Source organism: Vulpes lagopus, chromosome 23 (assembly GCF_018345385.1).
Source record: "Vulpes lagopus strain Blue_001 chromosome 23, ASM1834538v1, whole genome shotgun sequence".
Classification (NCBI taxonomy): domain Eukaryota; kingdom Metazoa; phylum Chordata; class Mammalia; order Carnivora; family Canidae; genus Vulpes; species Vulpes lagopus.
In genome coordinates this window covers 29,590,016-29,604,150 of record NC_054846.1, presented here as the reverse complement: position 1 = coordinate 29,604,150, position 14,135 = coordinate 29,590,016, and the positions used below count along the sequence as shown (strand labels likewise).

General features: G+C 42.6%; 1 protein-coding gene across 7 annotated transcripts in view; it reads right to left on the bottom strand.

Annotated features, from left to right (window-relative positions):
- Positions 1–14,135, bottom strand: part of TMCC3 (transmembrane and coiled-coil domain family 3) — a 259,266-nt gene that overhangs the window by 30,818 nt on the left and 214,313 nt on the right. The window contains exon 1 of one of the 7 annotated variants that reach the window (XM_041738251.1): positions 7,745–8,124. The exons of 5 other annotated variants lie outside the window; for them this stretch is intronic. The gene's annotated coding sequence lies outside the window, so the exon portion shown is untranslated. Of the gene's footprint in view, positions 1–7,744; positions 8,125–14,135 lie in introns of those variants that run through there. One more of the 7 variants, XM_041738253.1, reaches the window with a different exon arrangement.

Below are 14,135 nucleotides of genomic sequence, written 5' to 3'. Positions count from 1 at the left end.
GGCAAGGGAAAGCCAGGGTTTTAAAAGTGGTGATTTTTTTTTGAATCATACAAATATTGAGAAATAGGGGTGCTTGGCTGGCTCAGTCAGTTGAGGGTCTGACTCTTGGTTTCTGCTCAGGTTGTGATCTCAGGGTCCTGAGATGGAGCCCCGCATCAGCTCTGTGTTCAATGGGGAGTCTGCTTGTGTCTCTCCCTCCCCTTCTGACCCTCCCCTTGTGTGAGCGCCACATGCACTCTCACTCTCAAATAAAACCTTTAAAATATATATATATATATATGTATGTGTGTGTGTGTGTGTGTATATATATATATACTGAGAAGTAGAAATTTTGGGATATCAAAAAGCTTAGGGAGAAAAAAATCACCCATAAAACCCTCCATTATATACACTGTTTAGATTAACTTTTTAAAAACACAGAACTGTGGTTATACTGTACATAGGGACTTCAGATACAGTTCAAGTGCTGTGTACACATTGACATAAGAAGGATCCATTAATCTGTAGGATTTGGTCAATATATGCCTGTATGCTCACACGTCATCACATATCAACACTAAGTGGGCCTCTGCAGGAGATGCAGCAATTGTATAACCAAATCCACTATTTAAAAAAAAAAATCATTTGAAGCTAAGGTCAGCTGAGTTCTCACCTACAATAATAATATCCATCCCATGAGAGGAAATCAGGCACTTTGCCTCATAAATACATGAGATAATTTATCCCATCGCTATTTCTCTCTCTTCTGGAGGCTTAAGAGGCCAAACACATTCCAGTGATTGCAGTCCTGGAGCTTTTTATCAGAGGGCTCCACAGATTACAAAGGGCAAAAAAAAATTTTTTTTAAGAGTTTAATTACATTCATGAGAGACAGAGAGAGGCAGAGACGTAAGCAGAGGGAGAAGCAGGCTCCTTGCAGGGAACCCGATGTGGGACTTGATCCCGGGACCACAGGATCATTACCTGAGCCAAAGGCAGATAGATGCTCAACCACTGAGCCACCCAGGTGCCCCCAAAGGGCAAAGTTTTTAACAAAATGAAAGAAAAGGCAGGAGTTCAAGCCTTCGCTGAAGGCTACGATTCCTTTGGTCTTTTATTTGTGGAATGAAAAGTGAAATCCTTCAATGTATGCCCAAGTTGTATTCTGCTCACTCTAAGCCACAGTTGGAAAATATCCCAGATTCTTTTGACAGTAGGAAAGCACCACAGTATACCTAAGCACACTGTAGATCTATTATGACTCAAATTCTATCTGGAAAAAAAAAATTAAACCAAATTAGTAAAAGCGGGGGGGGGGGGGAGGCATTTGAAGGATAGAAAGCTAACTGGAAACGTTTCGATGTCAGATGCTTTTCTCTTCCCTGGCAACTGTAATGAACCAAATCCTGAGTCCATACCTGGCCCAGAGCCCTAACTTCCCAAAGAGACCACAAGAACTCAGATAGGACACTTGTTTTGAGCTTACTACAGAACTGCTGATGTGCAATTACTGCTAGAAAACTTATTAATGCTCAGTCAGAAGACTGCCTTTCTTAAGAGGCTTTACTCATGGTTCCCTGAGATAACCAATGAAGTTTTTTTTTTTGTTTTTTGTTTTTTGTTTTTTGCCTAGTATTAGGAAAGCTGATGAACTTAATAAGACTCCAAGGGCTGCTAACGATGTAACAATATTTCAATGTGGTGTCCTTTATTAATTCAACTGAGTCCACCTACCTTATTTAGCATTTCAAAATGTTAAAGAACCATCTGTTCAAGATTCACCAACTGAGAACATTATGAAACCTCATTCAGCCCAAGACATTACCCTGAATTTGATGAACTGAAATGTCTTTGATTTCTAAACTTGATGATGCTTCTGTCATTCATTACTTTATATATTATGAACGATGTTCTCTTAAGAAGGCAACGTAGATATATATCTGTAAGTGCCACAATCCCTGTGTCAGAGAAAAAAAAATGCTCAACTGCTTTTCATCCTGGATAAACATGGAGTCAACAATCAGTGAATATACATTTCATATTACAGGACTGACTCAAAGTGTTCAATCATATCTAATCAGAGGCAAGGGTATGTTTATCTTATTAACAGGCAAATTCTTCAAAGGAACAAAACTTTATATATAAACAGTGGGAAAGTGACAAACATAATTAGGTAAAATTAAATAACAAGCAGATTTGGGCACCATCACTTATTTTCCACTTCTACAACATCATTCATCAAACATTTTAATAATCCTTGCCAAGTATTCCTGTCCAAACCTGGGGAGATGATTATCTGAAAGTGTCACAAGTCTACTCTGAATGTCACACTGAGCAACTGACTGGCATTCAGTCTTTAGAACTCCTTGCTAATTCTTTCCTCCCCACTACCCATCACATCACTAAATTCTCTTTCTTTCTTGACAATCAACCCAACTCCCAGCCCCTCCCTTCTCTCCAACACCTGATACCTGGTGCAGGTCTTCAATGCCTCACCCCTGGACCACTGAGCCCACCTCCTACAGCATCTCACTGTCTCAGAGTGCCCCTCTCAGACACAGCATCACACAGGATGCCTACAGGATGCAGCCTAAATTCATTTCATTGGAAATTAAGTCCCTCTGTGTCTTGACCTCAAACCTGTCTCTCTGGGTTTCATATTTGGACTCTGTTAACTCAACCAACTGGCCTGATCCAGACGAACTTTGATCAGGTCAAAAAGACATGCCCACATTATTTCTACAGGCTCCCCAGAAGCAGGCAGTGTCAGCAACCTTCCACCTCTACCATCTACTTGGTGCCTGCCCACCAATGGGATAGGTATGTAACATATTTTGTCTCTAGTGCTCACCTCAATTCTACAGATTATGTTTAGTCTATCATGAGTACCACGGAAGTCAAGGACTTTGACAAGGTCACAAACCAGAGAGTAATGAGCCAGAGTTCCAACTCAGCTCTGGGGTCCAGAGCCTGCATTTGTTCTAGAAACTTGGGCTTCGACTACCAAACTCAACTTTTTACCTCCCAAAACCACAGGGTTCCCTCAGTCTGGCTCAGACTAACCTTTTCCAAACAAAGTCACTTCTTAACACCTCTAATCTAGAAATCAGTGCTCACTCAGAACTCCTGCTGCTCTGGGTTTCTTCCTGTAGCACTAAATCCTTTACTGCCCCATATTATTACTGATTCTTTCCCCATCTTTCTTGCAGTCCTGGAGCCTTACAATGTCTTTTGAACATAGTAGGCACTCAGCTGTCTTATAACAGAGTTGTTTTGTACTTAGCTATTTCCTGCGGGTGAAATTCCATATCAGGTATGATAATTTCAGTAGCTGAATAAAAGAAATTCTATAATAAGGGCCCTTCTGAGCTCACAAACTAAAAGGATCAGATGAAATTTTAGTGGCTTAAATATGTTATCAAAGACCCAAGCTCTATCCATTTTTTCTTTCCACTACCCCTAGGACATCTGCTTGTTCCCTCATGGAAGCAAAAGAGCTGCTGTGGTTCTAGGAATCACACGTAGACAATTTCTGGCTCTAGACAAGTTATAATGCTTTTTCTTTCACACTTTATTAGGGAGGAAAACATTTTCCAGAAGCTCCTCAGCAGATTTCCTCTTAGGTCCCTTTGGTCAGGACTGAGTCCTATGTCCGTGCACTAGTCTGTGGAAACAAGATCTGGCATTTTCAGCCTCTACTGTAGGAGCTGGCTCAGCCAGCTAAAGAGAAACAAAAAGAGAAGGTGCTTGTACAGGCAACCTAGTGTTGGCAAACACCACTGTTAGACAAATATTAATGCAATGGTAAGCTCTATACAAAGAAACCCTTCCATAGCCAAACAGATGAATTATCATTAAAGAGATTTGCTAATCAGGGGATGCCTAGGTGGTTCAGTTAGTTGGGTCTCCAACTCTTGATTTGGCTCAGGTCATGATCTCAGGGCCACGTGATGGAGCCCTGCATCAGGCTCCACACGCAATGGGAAGTCTGCTTCAGATTCTCTCCCTCTGGCCCTCCCTCCACTCACATGCATGTGCAAGTGCTCTCTCTTAAATAAATAAATAAATAAATAAATAAATAAATAAATAAATAAATAAATACATCTTTAAAAAAGTTTGCTCATCAGGTATAACACTTCCATTATCATATGGTGTCAACTATACTACAGGTGGGAGAGAAGAGAGCTGGAATCCCTCAGTTTTTTAGGCAGGAACTTGTAAATACATTCCTTTCTCTCACAAACTTAAATATCACAATCTCTACCACCACAATGGTCACCACAGGGAAGGAAGGGCAAGGAGGAAAAAGAACCTAGCTCTTTTGAGCTTCCATACAGTTCTCCAAGGAATTATAAAAGGCAATAAAGAAATAGGCAAATAAATAAAGAGATTTAAAGAACAGAAGTGATATCCAATAAATTCAGGTCTTTGCCTCTTTTCCTTATTCTTTGCTGCTGATAACAGAAGAATCTCCTTGCACCACCTCCACCACTATGATCTATTTCCAATTCTGGAATCAGCACAGACCTCTATCAAATGTGGAACCACCAAAGAAAATTCTAGTACAATGGAAAACAATGCAGCCACTAAAATGGAGGTCAATGTGAATGGGCTACCACAGAAAGCTATCCAAGCTGAACCGTTAGGGAGAAAAGAAAGATGCAGAGCTAGGTCTATAAACGTTTGTGCTTTAAAAGAAGTACAGTGTTGGGGGTTTTAAATATATAAATACAAGGGTACTCTAGTTGTATGGAAAATCCTAGGGGATCCCTGGGTGGCTCAGCGGTTTGGCACCTGCCTTTGGCCCAGGGCGTGATCCTGGAGTCCCAGGATCAAATCCCACATCAGGCTCCCTGCATGGAGCCTACTTCTCCCTCTGCCTATGTCTCTGCCTCTCTCTCTGTGTCTCTCATGAATAAATAAATACAATCTTTAAAAAAAAAATCTTAGAAGGATATCTTAGAAACTGTGAATGGTAGTCACCTCTAGAGAACAGGGCTGGGAATCTGAGGACAGAGATACATTTTGTTTTATATTCTTTTTTGGTAGAGTTTCTCTCTTTGCAATTTTCAGATCTTAACAAAGTTCCCAGTGTTTGTACCCTCCAACTGAGACTAATATGCAAATACCTTTAAAATTTCATTAGCACACTTAAGATACTTCCTTGTCTCCTCTTAGGCCCTAAGATTTTACTAATAGCAAAATAACATTTAAAAAAAAATAGCAAAATAACTGGCCTATCAGGCTGGTAAGCAGAAGAGAGTCACGGAATGAGTATGTGGTGACTATTTGCATATAGCTCATGTGGCTCTTGAGGGCTAGACTGTTTTTGTGATTCTCAGATTTTAAAGTCTGGTTTTGCCCTTCAAAAATGGTTTCTGCAAACAACTACAAAAAAAAACAGTAAGGCTATCTCCTTAGGGTTAAAGTTTCTCAGGAGCTAAAAAAGGATAGGACTACTTCAATGTAAAAACATTTTTTGATGGTTCCAGAATTTAAACAAAGCAATGCTGACATCAAATTACAAGATATATTTAAAATGTTTACATTTAATGACTTCTTAAAACATCAAAAATTGTTTGGCACGTACCTTAGAGACTCAGAAATCCATTTCTAGAACAAGTGCCCATGTTGAGAAAGTGTATTAAACATATTCAAAGCGGCGATGTTCACACACCACCACCACCACCCAGAAATAACCCAAAGGTCTACAGGCAATAGAATGAATATATATATATACCAAGTGCATTTGTACAGTGGTATGAGATGAACCAAAGCTATAAGAATTAAAAAAGATAAATCTTAAAAGAAGCAAATCAAAGAAAACCACATACAATATGAATTCCACTCTCTAAAGATCAAGTGTAGGCCAACTCCTATTTAGGTATAAACACATAGGTGGTGAAATGATAAGATAAAGTAAGGGAATGGTTAACACGTACATGTACAGCATGACCTCTTGGGAGGAGGGGAGGCTTATGATAGAGGGTTATGCAATCAGGGAAAAAGTCATAGGGTCAAGTTCAATTTCTTACCCTGGGTTTTTAGGTGCAGGAGTGTTTCATGTTATTTTTTAAATGGATTGTCTTTTATGTGTATTATTTCATAATTTACAAACATTTAAAAATAAAAACCCTGGGGTAAGTTACATAGTATAATAAACTGTGGGTATGCATGTGTGTTTAAGTTTCTTGATAATTTAACATCTGTCTTTTAATCCTACTGGTCTATCTCTGGCTCTGTACTTAATTCCTGGGTAATAATGTTAAAGTCTAAATTTGAGGGCCTACTTAACTTGTGATCTGGGCTTAAAGGCCTCTGGGTCACCCTCTGCAGTGGGGCCCAACTTGGTCTTCCTGGGTCACATCCCAAAGTGTAAAGGATGTAGTCAAGGCAGAGAGACTCTCAATTTCCCACAGGTTATAGATGAACCTGGAGGCAGCCTGCAAATTAACCTTGCTTGCACTTGAGACAACCCACTCTTCCTGGGCCAGCTGCAGGACTGGATCCAGGAGGAGGAAGAGCTGGGAGGGGCCTGCCCACATGAGAAGGCTTCTCCTGAAAACCCTTGTCCACAAGCAGTTGGCAAGAGACCCCTCCTTTTGAACAGCCTGTCACAGAAGGCAGTAGTAGTGGTTTTACAAGCAGTTCTCTGTAGTACGGGTGGCAATTTTCCCATTTCATTCCAACTCAAACTGTACATGACCACTTCACTCACAATACTATGAGGCTAAGATGCTCTGTTGTTAGAACAATGGGCCCTCCATTTTTTTTTTTAAGTAACAGAAATTTAATCTCTAAGATGTAAAAGATCGAATGATAAGCAGAAAGGTCTTCTAACTTTCCATACCCCGCTTCTAGTCCCAATTATTTGTTTCTAAAGGCTGGGGATCATTACCAACAGGTAGCCCACCTTTGCAATGTTCTAGATCAACCTTTGATACCAAACTAATTGGAAAAAATTCAAAATTACTTGAATAAATGTGTTCAAGCATTTTAATATCTAGGAAATCAAAGAAAGAAAGATTATATATATTTTGTAGCAATGTACAGAAACTTTCCATGGCATGGGCACACCTCCAAAGTCACAAATCGAATGCGAATTCCCACGCGATCATGCAGCTCCCAGGGGCAGAACTCCGCTGAGATGGAACATTTCCCACCCCACAGGGAGTCCAGCCTTTGTTACCATGGGGTGGTGGGAGGAGCCCCGGTGGTGCAGATGTGCACTTCCCCACTGCCGCTTCCTCTCCCAGCCCACAGCTCGGAGGAGACCGCCACCACACCCGTCTTTCTCACCGGAGACTGACAGTGGCTGACACTGTCCCACAAAATCTGTTTCACGGAGTTTGAAGTTTCCAGGAAAGGGAAGAATATCCACTTGTCAAAGGATCTAGTGCAAAGTTAGATCCAATCCAGTCTGGTTAGAGCCAGGATTACTTTCAAATTGCCAGGGAAGTGGGTGGAGAACCAGCTCGTTTCCAGCCAGCAGCTGGCATACTCAAACCCAGGTATTTGTCCATCTCTTCAATCACACGGGCTGCATTTACATTTTGAAAAGGATCTAGCAATACAGGTTTTGGTGGTTCAGTTTAGGCAATTTAAATACCTAGAAACCCACTAGGCAATTAGGGAGGATTCGGGGCAAGGATAAAAATAATTTGCATTTCTTTCAAGCACCTCATAAACTGGTAGTGACCACAAAGCTCTACAATCCATATTTACACAGGCCGGCTGGGGTGGGAGAGCAGGTGAAGAGACTTACCAACACCACACAACAAATCAGACAGCAGCCCAGGGCCCTCGACCAGCTCACCTTCCAGCTCACCTTCCTGCCTGGGGTGTGTGGGTGCGGCCGGCAAGCAGGCCAGATACTCCAACGGCACCATCGCGTGACTCACCGTGGACTTTGGAGACACTGCCCACAGGTCTCTGGGTATTCCCGGGATCGCCTCAGGGAAGCTCCACGCCCCGCACAGACACCAGTACAAGGGCCAGCAGTAACACGCCCTGTTCAACCCAGCGCCGGCTGCACAGCGTGGAGCGGCACAGGGGAAGGCCCGCTGCAGGGGGGCCTGCTCCCGCACAGGTGTGGGGGAGGACCCCAAAGACCCGCAGCCCGCCACGCCTCTCCTCGATGACAAAAGCTCCATCGGACTATCTCTGGTTGGCAGAGTCCGTGCAAAGTGGTGAAGTGAGCATAGGAAACAGCAACACGAATGATGGTGACGCCAGCAGCAAACGGGCCCAGGGCCTGGGGAAGGGAGTAGTGAGGGGAGTCGGGAGACTCTGCTCTGTCGCCTCATTCATGGGATAGACGCTCCCTGGTGCCTCTGCGTGTCAGGCACAGCGAGCGGGCTCAGCACCCCTGCCCCTGCCGTCGGACTAGCCTAGTCACAGGGCAAAAACGGTGGCCTCTGATGAGTGCCAGGGGTGCGCTGGTACCTGACAGCAGCACGGGGTGGGGGGGGCAGCGAGGAGGGATGGGCAAGGGGACGAGGGGGATGCACAGCTGTAAGAGAGAGACCTGTCACTCGGGGTGAATCTGAGCCCTTCAACCACACAGCAGGGAAGGACTTGGAGGACTCAGGGTGAGGCAAAGAAGGCAGAAGGGGGTCGACAGACAGGGATCAGACCTCAAGGGTTCCCATGAAATCGGGCTAGGGTGTTCGGATCTCCTCCCATAGGCCACGAGGCAAGTGCTACTGGGATTAGGAGGACCAGATCCCAGTTTCAGACAAGTCCCTCCGAGGGAGCAATCCAGGTGGACACAGTGGCATCTGCTGGAGGAGTCGCAGGCAAGAGTGGCAAAGGCCGGAGAGGGCAGTACAGGAAGGAGAGAACAGGGCCTGGGGTACACCCAGGGGGCAGCATCAGAAAGAAGCACCAACGGGAGAAGACCAAAAGGGAGAAAAACCCCACTTCACTCTCGTTCCTTCTGGTGGCCCCTGAGATCCTTCACGAGACAGAAAACTAGAGAGAGGCAGAAGGAGGACACTGGGCGCGGAGGAGGGGTCAGCTTCAGACTTGGGTGGATCTGAGGTTCCTGCGGGACATCCAAGCACAGGTGTCTAGGTGAACCCTCGGAGAGAGGAAGGCGACACGGGCCTGGAGCGGCCAGCAACAGTGCCTGGTCACTTACCGAGGGGATGCACACAGACTTTAAAGGTTAGGCAGATCTGATCAAATCCCCGCTGCCATTTAGTAGCTATATGACCTTGGACAAGGAAATTCATCTTTTGGAGACTTTGGTCTCATCTGAGGAAATTCCTCCTAGAAATTAATGAAATCAGAAAAGGCCCTGATGTCATACCAGACACAAGATATTTTATATTTCTCTCTTGCCCTTTTGTGATTATATACTGCCTCGTGTTATGATAATTCAAGTACTAACCCTGCTACAGGTTACAAGCTTTCCTGCTGCCAGTCATTCGTCTTTAAATCCCTTTTGACCTTCCTTGTATGAACAGATTCTCAAATATTTGAATTGCCGTAAGTCGCATGAAAAATCAGGCCAGAATGGTCAGAGGACCTGAGGTTTCCTGCCTTCACGTCAAATAACAAATGCAAAGATTTCAAAAATGTTGAGTGGTTTTAGGGGTATCGATTTAATTCCGTGTTGTGGTGTGTGTGTGATGGAAGACAAAAAGGGCACTGGGGTTTGGAAAAGAGAATGCTGTCAGTATAAAAAAGCCTAGTCCACGTAACAGAACTTTACTCTCTACGTAAAACTATACTGTAATATTCAGAGGAAGAGTGTCTGCCAAAGTTAATATCACATAGCCTCTACCCTCTCGCTTAGTTCAGGTAAAGGTCTTAAACAAATGTTAAAAATAAATCTAGCAAATGGATCTTGCCTTAAACTAAATGTTAAATCAATACCATACTTTTTATGTAAGAAAAATATATTTTCTCTGGACTCATTTTGCATATTCTATTTATGACTTGTAGAATGAACACTTAAAAACTACAATATGATTTAAAAATCAGACTGCCCACCAAGGCATACAGAATTCAATTCCACGTAGCCAAGCTCCTTCAGTTTTCTTCTGGTTTTGCCTTCAAATTTGAGCTCCGATTTGTCTTACCTATTTTTGTGGCTGCCTTCCTGGTCTGAGTATATATGTTGGTCACTGGACATTGTCTGGTATTGCCAACTTACTTGCTAAAACACATTCACACCCACCTCCTCCTTCCTTCCTGGTCCTTCCCTGGTAGCTTCCGACACTCATGCTTTCAGCCACAGCCCAGCTCTACACACTCACTTCATGTCTGTGTCATAAATATCTCAAAATTACTAATCGAGTTTCTGATACAAAATTACTTGATCATGGCCTCCGGGTTCTATAGTATTTAGTTTAATCATTTGGATTAAACATAGAGAATGATTCAATTCAGAGCTATAGTCTTCGGAACTTGTCTTATTCCTGGATATCTTCCACATGAGCACATGTGGCTTGGTTCGTTCAAGCATGATCGGTTTGAGAGGGCGCTTTGGTCCCTGAGCGCTGAGACAGATTTTATCAGTTAAATTGGTCAAACTTTGAAAAGACATTTTGTTCCCATCTTTCCTTACTTAAAAGACACATATTCCTTGACCCAACAATTTTGCTTTTAGAAATTTAACCATATATGGTTACAGAAAAAAGATGTACAAAAATATTCAGTACAGTACTGCAAAGCAAAAAAAAAACATGGGTAAAAATAAAAAATCACCCTAGAAGGAACTTAAATTGTATATCAATAAGAGATTGGTTAAATAAATAATGGATATATACATTTGTACAGAAAACATTTCTGTAAGGATATATAAAAAATGTAACAGTGCTTATCTCTGGGTATAAAGATCATATGTTAGAACATTTTCTACCTTATGTCCTTTATAGGATCTTTTTCCTATAAACTTGCATTCTTTAAGTTAGCTAATAGGGGAAAAAAGTGAACCTTCATAATTTAGGCTTAAAGTGCTACTAAATTCTTCATTTAACAGTGTTATTCAATCTCTGTTAAACAGGAAATAAAACAAACAAGGCACAAATAGAAACTCAAGAGAGCAGATACACATTAAAATGTGTTTGCTCCAACAGCTAACGATTTTATCATTAAACTGTAGGAACTCTTAAAAGTCTCAAAAGATCAGGTTTTTTTTTTCCCTCAAGCACCTGCTATACGTGTTATAGACCCTTTTATAATCTAAATGGCTTGATTTAACTATGGACCTTGTGCTAAACATGTGTTTACACTTAAAATCCATTTTACTCTGAAAATTGGGGTGAGAAACCCACCTTTGTCAAACCTTAAAATACACACACACCCTCAAATTAAAAAAAAAAGACTGATGCCCAGTCTCTTTATAGAACTTACTGAATCTTTGGGTTTGAGAGTCCAGTCTCTGTGCTTCAAACAACTTCCCCAGGCTAAGCCCTATGTTGCTGGTACTGCCTCGTGCCCATAGGAAGTAACTATGCTTAGCAAATACTTAGTCTTATCCATAGGAAACAACGCAGCACAGACTAAAAATTATGTGAACAAAGGTGTTTGCTATTGCACACTCCAAGATTTTAAAACAAATATTTAAAAATGATTTTTAAAATTTATTTAGAGAGCATGAAGGTGGGGGGGAGGTGGGGAGGGCAGAGGGAGAAAAAGAACCTCAAGCAGGCTCCATGCTCAGCACAGAGCCCAAAGGGGGGCTGGATCTCATGATCCAAGATCATGACCTGAGCTGAGATCAAGAGTTGGATGCTTAACTGACTGAGCCACCCAGGTGCCCCTAAAACAAATAGCCTTTTAAAAAAGTGATATTGAGGGGGCACCTGGGTGGCTCAGTGGCTGAGCGTCTGCCTTTGGCTCAGAATGTGATCCCGGGGTCCCAGGATCGATTTCCACATCTGCCTATGTCTCTGTCTCCCATGAATAAATAAATAAAATCTTTTTAAAAAGTGATACGGAGTTTAGAGCTAGCACTGGGTATATGCAGAACCCTCCAGGCCTGGCCATCCACCCAAGATTTGGCTCTTTTGGGGTTGTCAGGGGCAATATGGGGAAGAGTCATCTTTGGGGCTGGGAGGGAGTTCAAACAGTGTTTTCAAATTATAGCCTCAATCATCTGATTCCTGGGCCCTGCCTAGACCAGTGGTGCAGGGGCAGAACCTGCAGATGCACATTCGACAGCCTCCCGTCTCCCTCCCACCTCCACTCTATTCTTATGCCCAAGTAAAGTTTCATAACTACTAAGCCAGTCTGGTATTGCCTGAACATCCAATTGTAAGATCACCTCAGGCCCCTGCCACCCAGCCCCACCTCAGACTTAGTGACTCAAAAATCTCTAATAAAGGTTTCATGTGTTAAACCAATGCCCCCAAGTTATCCCTATAAACAGGGAGGTTTAAACCGGGACATATCAATTCAGGTCAAACTCATTTTTAAGATAAAGAAACCAAGGCGCAATAAACTTAAATAATTTCCCTAAGGACTTAATACCTGATTAATGATACCTGGGACACCGAAAATTTGGTGAGCTAATCTTTTCCTCTTAGACCAACAGTACTTATTAATGTTTATCGTGAGTACCTGTGCAGGTTCTGATTCATCATGACGAGGCTGGACGTGAGTGACTCACGACGTCTGATCCCAGGAGGCATGTCAGAACCTCCACCTGCCCCTTGGAGTTTCTCCACTTTCAGTATCAGGAGGAGGAGACAGAGAAAAACAGCACAGGGGATAGAAAAGTAAAGACAGCGCTACACATTCATAACCAGGTGAGGAGGATTCGAAAATCTTGTTCTTTCTTCGCCAAATGTGAGGACCTCAAGCAAAAAGGACTCCCGATTAAACACACACTTTGGGTTAGAGCCTCAGCCTGCATCTTGCCGTGGGGGAGGGACGGGGGCGTCTCCTACAGGGATGCTACCAGGGCATCCTGGAACCCTTCTCTCCACACCCCTCAATGGGGGGGGGGGGGGAACAGAACCCCCAGCCGGGAATGCACACAGCAAGTTGTAATTCAGAGGGAGTTCAATCGAGTTATAATTGCCTCTAATTGGCCCTCCCACATGGTCTCACAATTTACAGCTGTAATCAGTTTCCTGAAGAATGAGCTAAATTTCTTTTCTACCTTTGAAATCAGAGAATCGTCTCCGGTTAGGTTCTTACGATTACTGTTTTGATTTCTTTTTTAATATACCAAGATATAAAAAAAAAGAATGAATGAACGAACAAAAGCAAAGATGCAGGCAGATCCTTTGGAAATAAGCGCTGATCCCTATGACCTAATGATAACCCAGTGGGATTCAAATTTGTAACGGGGACTGATGCCAAGTCGGGGAACCGTTCTGTTCCAGGGCACACCATCCAAAAAAACACATTCATCTGGTCACTTTCCATACTCCGATTTTTATCTTTCTTGGCATGCTCGACTCTTCTCTAATAAAGTCACAACCCTCTGTTGCCATGGAACCCAGTCAGACATGGAGCCTGTTACTATGACTTCACTGCGAATCTAAAAAAAGACCCAGTGACCAAAAGAACAGCCCTTTCTATAAAAAAAAAAAAAAAAAAAAAAAAAAAAAAAAAACTCAAAGCAAAGAGGCTCCAAAAAAGGACCCAACCCTTTTACATCCACTGAGGCTAAGCTTTCATGCAGGCTAACTTGAACTCTTGGGACAAAGCTAGCCAGTGTTTTATAAAAATTTTTCAGCTGGGACATTCCATAGAAGACAACTGTGTAAATAAGTACCTGGCAAAGGGGGTAAAACTGTTCTTAGGATTTCTTCCTTTTTTTTGTTTTTAATTCTAGGCAAGCTTCCTTTAATTTGAGTACCTGCTTAGCAAACATATGTCAATCAGCAGCTACCAATTTGCAATATTCATTCCATTAATACTTAATTTTTGCCAAAAAGCCTTTTCTTTCTCTGTAAAGATAAGCAAAGTGGTACAACTGATCCTACAATCTCTCATATCTGGGGCTGGACTAAACCTGCAGAAAAGAATGTAAGAATAACAGCAGAGCGACTTGAAAGAGAATTAACATCTGCGGAGTGCCTACCACGTGCCAGGCACTTTCACGTCTTCGTGGGAACCCAGCCACAGAGCGCTCCCATCTCTCTCTTACAAATAAGGTACCAGGGCTCCGAGAGCTTAACGGCTTGCTCCAG